Source organism: Halictus rubicundus, unplaced genomic scaffold, assembly GCF_050948215.1.
Source record: "Halictus rubicundus isolate RS-2024b unplaced genomic scaffold, iyHalRubi1_principal scaffold0020, whole genome shotgun sequence".
Classification (NCBI taxonomy): domain Eukaryota; kingdom Metazoa; phylum Arthropoda; class Insecta; order Hymenoptera; family Halictidae; genus Halictus; species Halictus rubicundus.
The window spans coordinates 768,141-773,967 of NW_027488561.1; the positions used below are offsets into that span (position 1 = coordinate 768,141).

At 43.6% G+C, this 5,827-nt stretch overlaps 1 long non-coding RNA gene across 1 annotated transcript; it reads left to right on the top strand.

The window, feature by feature from the left end:
* The first annotated feature begins 1,454 nt into the window (after positions 1–1,454).
* Positions 1,455–2,898, top strand: LOC143363101 (uncharacterized). The gene is made up of 3 exons (XR_013083732.1): positions 1,455–1,805; positions 2,028–2,240; positions 2,334–2,898. It is a non-coding gene; the product is annotated as an uncharacterized LOC143363101 (long non-coding RNA).
* The last annotated feature ends 2,929 nt before the right edge of the window (positions 2,899–5,827 follow it).

Consider the following 5,827-nt stretch of genomic DNA (forward strand, 5'->3'; position numbering starts at 1 on the left):
TGACTGTGGATGGAATGCAGTAGAAGTAATCCTTTGGATCTTGAAGATTTTACAAAAGGTTTTCATAACTTCACTCGTAAAGTTTCGTCCCTGATCCGTATGAATAGTCCTGGGACATCCAAATCTACTAATAAATTGTTCCGCCAGGGTTGTGGCAACAGTTATTGAATCTATGCTTGCTAACGGAATGGCATCTGAGTATTTGGTTAGATTATCCTGTAGGGTAAGTAAATATTTATTGCCTTTATTGGTAATGGGCAAGGGACCTACTATATCCATTTGAATTTTTTCAAAAGCTCTACTTGGGGTATCAGTGATGCGCATGGGTTGTCTAGTTTTTGCGGAAAGTACCTTGTTCTGTTGACAAGAAGGGCAAGTCCTCACAAAATCTTGGATTTCTTTTCCCATCCTAGGCCAATAAAAATTTTCTCTAATACTGTCGTATACCTTGGTCATACCATGATGACCACCGATGGTAGTGTCGTGATGTTCCTTAATAATTTTTAGTCTATCCGATATTTCAGGGATGATTATTTCTCCGGAACAAATGGTTATTATATATTGGGGGTCAGTAAGTATGGATTTTATTGATTGTTCGAGGAGATCCCAACCAATAGTTCCTAATCCATTGTGTACTCTAGAAATGCTAAGGGTTTTTGTGTTTGTCCTATCCATGAGGCATTTGAGGGACTTCAATGAGGCTACGACATTCTGAAAGTCAGGTATCTCTTCAGAGGTAGTTTTAATGAATAAGTGAAATATATAGAATCTATCCCCGGATATGGTTAAGGCTTCTCCAACATTAACATTGTACTCTTTTACTCGATGGATAAGAAACTTCTCCCGTTTCAGGAGATCCTTGCTAGTCTCTGTAGCACATGAACAATCAGTAGGGAGGAAATGTATAAGGTTATCTTTACGCATGTAGAGATAATCCTTAGAATGTTTAAAGGTCGGGAGGAAAGTGGGATGAGGGTTGGGTATATTGTCCGTGACTCTAATAGGTAATATTTTATTCGCTTTCTGCGTTGTGTCATATAGATTCTCTATCTGTGTTTCAGGTTTGAATGAGGTCGGCCCTATCTCGGATTGTGCCCCTATAACCGGCTCCTCAGCCTGAAGAATCTGCGCTTTACCACGCAATACACCACCAGCGATAGCTCCCTGAGACGGGGTCAGGAGGTTTTCCGGATTGCCGATATTCTCAGGGCAGCCAGAGCGCCGAAAAGAAGGGATAGAAAGAGAAAGCATCGTCCTTGCGCCTAACGGTGCCTGGAACGGGGTCAGGAGGTTTTCCGGCTTGCCGATTTTCCAGACGCCCGAGTCGCCGCAAGCCAACGATGCCCGAGGCAGAATCCGAATATCTACACTCTCTTCACGGTTGTCATGTCTTTCAACGACCTCGTACAGATCAGAGAGTGGTTCCTTCCCTCCTACATGGAATTTTATTGAGGGTGAAGGTGTTTCGTCTTCGTCAGCAGTATGATAATCGTCACTGTCGTCATTATCGCTGTCTCTAATACCAAAAGTTTTGCAACTGTCTTCGACCTCATTTCCAACCACTGCTTCCCCGCGCGCAAGGAAAACAGAGGCAACCCGTTCCTCACAGTAATATTCTAAACTTTGGTCTGAGTTAGGATTTGGGTTTGTCCGGAGGTTCGTGAGCAACACCTCGCCGGCGCCTGCGAGAGCCACCCCCGAATTCTCCAGACAAGGATCTATTAAGTTTGTTTGGAACATTGAATTATTTTGGAGGTCTACAGGGTTTCGGGACAATGCGTCTGCGTTGGAGTTCACCTTACCAGGTTTGTACACAATGTTATACTCGTATTCGTTCAATTTAATTCGCCATCTCATAAGTTTTGATGTGGGATCTTTGACATTGTGTAACCAAACTAACGGGCGATGATCGGTTACCAGGGTGAATTGATGACCGTAGAGATATGGTCGAAAATGGTCTACTGCGAATAGAACTGCTAACAATTCCTTTTCTATAGTAGAATAATTACATTCTGCTTCATTTAAAGTTCTAGATGCATACGCGATGGGGAGGTCTTTCCCTATAGGCCCTTGGCTCAATACAGCCCCTACAGCGAAATTGGAAGCGTCTGTGGTAACTACGAAGGGTTGTGAGAAATTTGGGAATTGCAGGAGGGGTTCTGCACAGATAAGATCCCGGAGGGTTTCGAAGGCCGTTTGGGCTTTACCGTCCCATACTAGATGAACATCTTTTTTCAATAGTTGAGTAAGAGGTTTGGCAATTTTCGCCATATCCTGAATGAATCTCCTATAATACCCTACAAGGCCCAAAAACTGCTTAATATTTTTCTTAGTTTTAGGTACGGGGAATCGTTTGACGGCTTCAATTTTCATCGGGTCGGGTTTCACACCATCGGTAGTGATGATATGGCCTAAATAAGTAATTTCCTTACGGAGGAACCAGCACTTATCCGGCTGAAGAGTTAAACCGGCGTTTTGTAATCGAGCTAACAAATTCCGCAACTTTCGACGATGTTCCTCAAGGGAGTCAGCATAAATGACAATGTCATCCATGTATACAAAGAGTTCTACTCCTTGCAGACCTGACAACACTAAATCCATCATCCTTTGGAATGTGGCCGGTGCATTTTTTAACCCAAATGGCATTCTATTAAACTCATAGTGACCATAGGGGGTTGAAAATGCGGTCTTTGCTTTAGACTTTTCGGTAATTGGAATTTGATGGAAGCCGGAAGCTAGATCTAACGTACTAAAGTATTTCGCTCCACCAAGTTGATCTAATATGTCGGTAATGTTAGGAAGTGGGTACGCATCACTGATAGTTTTCTCATTCAGTTTACGGTAATCAATTACCATGCGCCAACGAGCTCTACCAGAAGAATCGGTTTTTTTGGGGACGATCCAGACCGGCGAGTTATATGGAGAAATGGAGGATTGAATTACTTGGTCTTTGATTAACCTATCCACCTGCTTATTTATCTCATCTTTATGGGCAAGGGGGAACCTATATTGCTTAGTATTAATGGGATTATCATCAGTTGTTACTATGGTATGCTCAGCAGCATTAGTACTACCTAACTTATCTCCAGGGAGGTGAAATTGATATGGGAAATCGCTTATAATTTCCAAGATACTACCCTTTTCAACTTCGTTTAAATGATTTAAATTGAGACATTTAAGTAGCTCAGCAATTCTTCGAGCATGGGCCCTAGATTTTTCTGTACCAGGGTCTCCTTTCCGAGCAGATCGCGGAGATGGGGATGCAATATCAAAATCCTCTAATTCTACGGGAGGTAATTTAAGAGAAACATGGCCAGGAGTAGTATTAATAGCGAAGATTTTCGTAAATCCTCCTTCTTGTTTAGCCAAGACATCCCCAATGAAAATTCCTGGTCCAGCATTTATCCTACGAATATAGCCGAATTCTCTATCTGGTTTTACAGGGATCGTTATTAAAACTTTATTACGCGGGGGCAATTCAATGAAGGCAGAGGCAAGGGGGTACTTCTTGTCTCTGAGTTGCAAGATGCTAGGCAATTTATCCCTAAAAATCAAAGTGCCCTCATGTTTTACTAAGAATGGCATCCCTAAAATTCCAGTTTCTCTGACAGGAAAATTGTCGTCGACAATCTGGAACTCCACTGGGATGTTATCAATGAAAACGCGAATTTGTCCGTTGGTATGTAATATTCCGGATCCGATTCCGGTCAGATCGTATACAATATCAGGATCAACCAACGTTCCTATACCTACTCCTTTTCGTTTAATCAAGTTTATCTGAGCGCCTGTGTCTATGAGGAAAGAAGCAATTCCTTCATTAAAAGATTGGTGATTCAACGTAATAGCGGGTGATTGGACAATCTCACTGGCGTCAAGATTTAAGCAGATTCGGATGGACCGGCGCGCGCGATAAGGGCTTCGTTCCGCGGTGCGCTTCGACGCGGTGCCCCTCGCGAGTTTAAAGACTGCGAGTTTCCATTAAACCGGGATGTTGAAGGTCGGTTAAATTTATTTCCCTGAGAATTTCCTGAGACGTTCGCGTAACACTGGGACTCTACATGACCGGTCTTTCTACATAAACGGCATCTAATTTCCCGGGAATTCTGGGGGTGATTGGGGAGGTTATCGGTGCAATGAACACGGTCATGCCCTGGTTGGCCGCATCTAAAACACCTTCTATCAGGTCGCGTATTGGTCACGTATAATCGAGCGTCGCGTGCAGTGAGTTTCGGAGGGGTATGTCGATATTCTTCAAAAGATTCACCTTCTAATTGAACTGCTACTTTTATAGCGGATTCTAAAGTCTGTAAATTATCCTTTAAAATTATCATTCGTGCTACGCGGTCGCTTAATCCTTTAGTGAAACCCGTTACCGCGGCTTGACTGAGGACAACCTTCGCGCCTATAAATTCTTCCGCAGTATATTTCTCTTTTGCCGCTTCAATTCCCCTACTTAGAATTTCGCTAACTCGGGCCCCATAAACTTCAACTCTCTCGTTATCTACTTGCCGTATGTTTCTCAGTTCGTTATGAATCGAATCTACCTTGAAAAATCGCGCGAATGACTCCTTCAAGATTTTTATTAGCTCATCAAAACTATTAATTTCGCGGTGGCCCGAAATTAAGAAGTCAGCATGCCCCACGATTTTATTCCTAATCAGAGCAAGAAGATTATCCTTATCGGCGGGTTTGATTCTATCATTGGCTAATTTGCATTGCCCTATAAATTTCGTCACCGAACAAGATTGTCCATCAAACTGAGGTATAAGGTCGATAGCAAGTTTCAGTGGCAGAAAAGAACGCTCAGATACATTAACAGGACTTATTTCGATGGCTGCGGGACCATTAGAGGAAGCGGTTGTATCATAAAAGATAGAAGAATTAGTCGGGGTACTCTGTATTGGAACAGTATTATGAGATGGCAAAGAGCTTGCTTGAGGGAGGGCAACCGTAGTTTCTATTGAAGGTGACACAAACGTTATATCGTCAACAATAAAGGAATTACCACTACTATTCAAGTTAATCCTACGCGCTTTCCTACTCTTACGCGACATTTTAAAGCTACGTGACATTCTACGCGTGGCGAAAATAATAAAATTTATGTTCTAAACTTACGAGGGATGCGCTGCCCGGGTTACACCGCTATGATCCACCACCAATCACGCTTTCCTGGCCTTGCGATGTCTCCTTATCAGCAGTTGCTCGATTCTCCTTCCTGGATCCCCGCCGTTGAATTCTCCCGGCTGGATTCTCCTTTCCGGTTCCCCGTCGTCGAATTCTCCCGGCTGGATTCTCCTTTCCGGTTCCCCGTCGTTGAATTCTCCCGGCTGGATTCTCCTTATCGTTGGATCCTCTCGATGATTTGAATTCCTCAAGGGTGCACGTGACAGGCAGGGTGTCTTGTACGGCCGCTGACGTCACTCGCTCTCCGGTATTTACCCAAGCTCCTGGGGAAACCGTACGAAAACCCAGGAGAGAGAGATTGCACCTTTCCAGAGCCTTCCACAAGCCGGCATCAATGTATGGTCCAGTTTATTTTCCAAAATTTTTTTATAAATCCCACCGCTGTCACCAAAATTTAGCTATGTTGCGTCGCCGTGTGGTGGGATGGGGACTTTTGGTGTGGGTTCGGGTGCCCGTGGAGCGCTGAAGCGCTCTGCTCGTGGAGGTTCACAAATAAACTTTGTACACAGAGTTTAAAGGCGAAAAACTGTTGTAGATTTTATTGCAAGTACTTGGAGATGTAACTCCCTCAGTTCTACAATGAGTTCTGTCGTCCTGGAGCTTCGAATCCCTTTTTTAGCTTCTTCCTTCTCGCTTCCTTAGC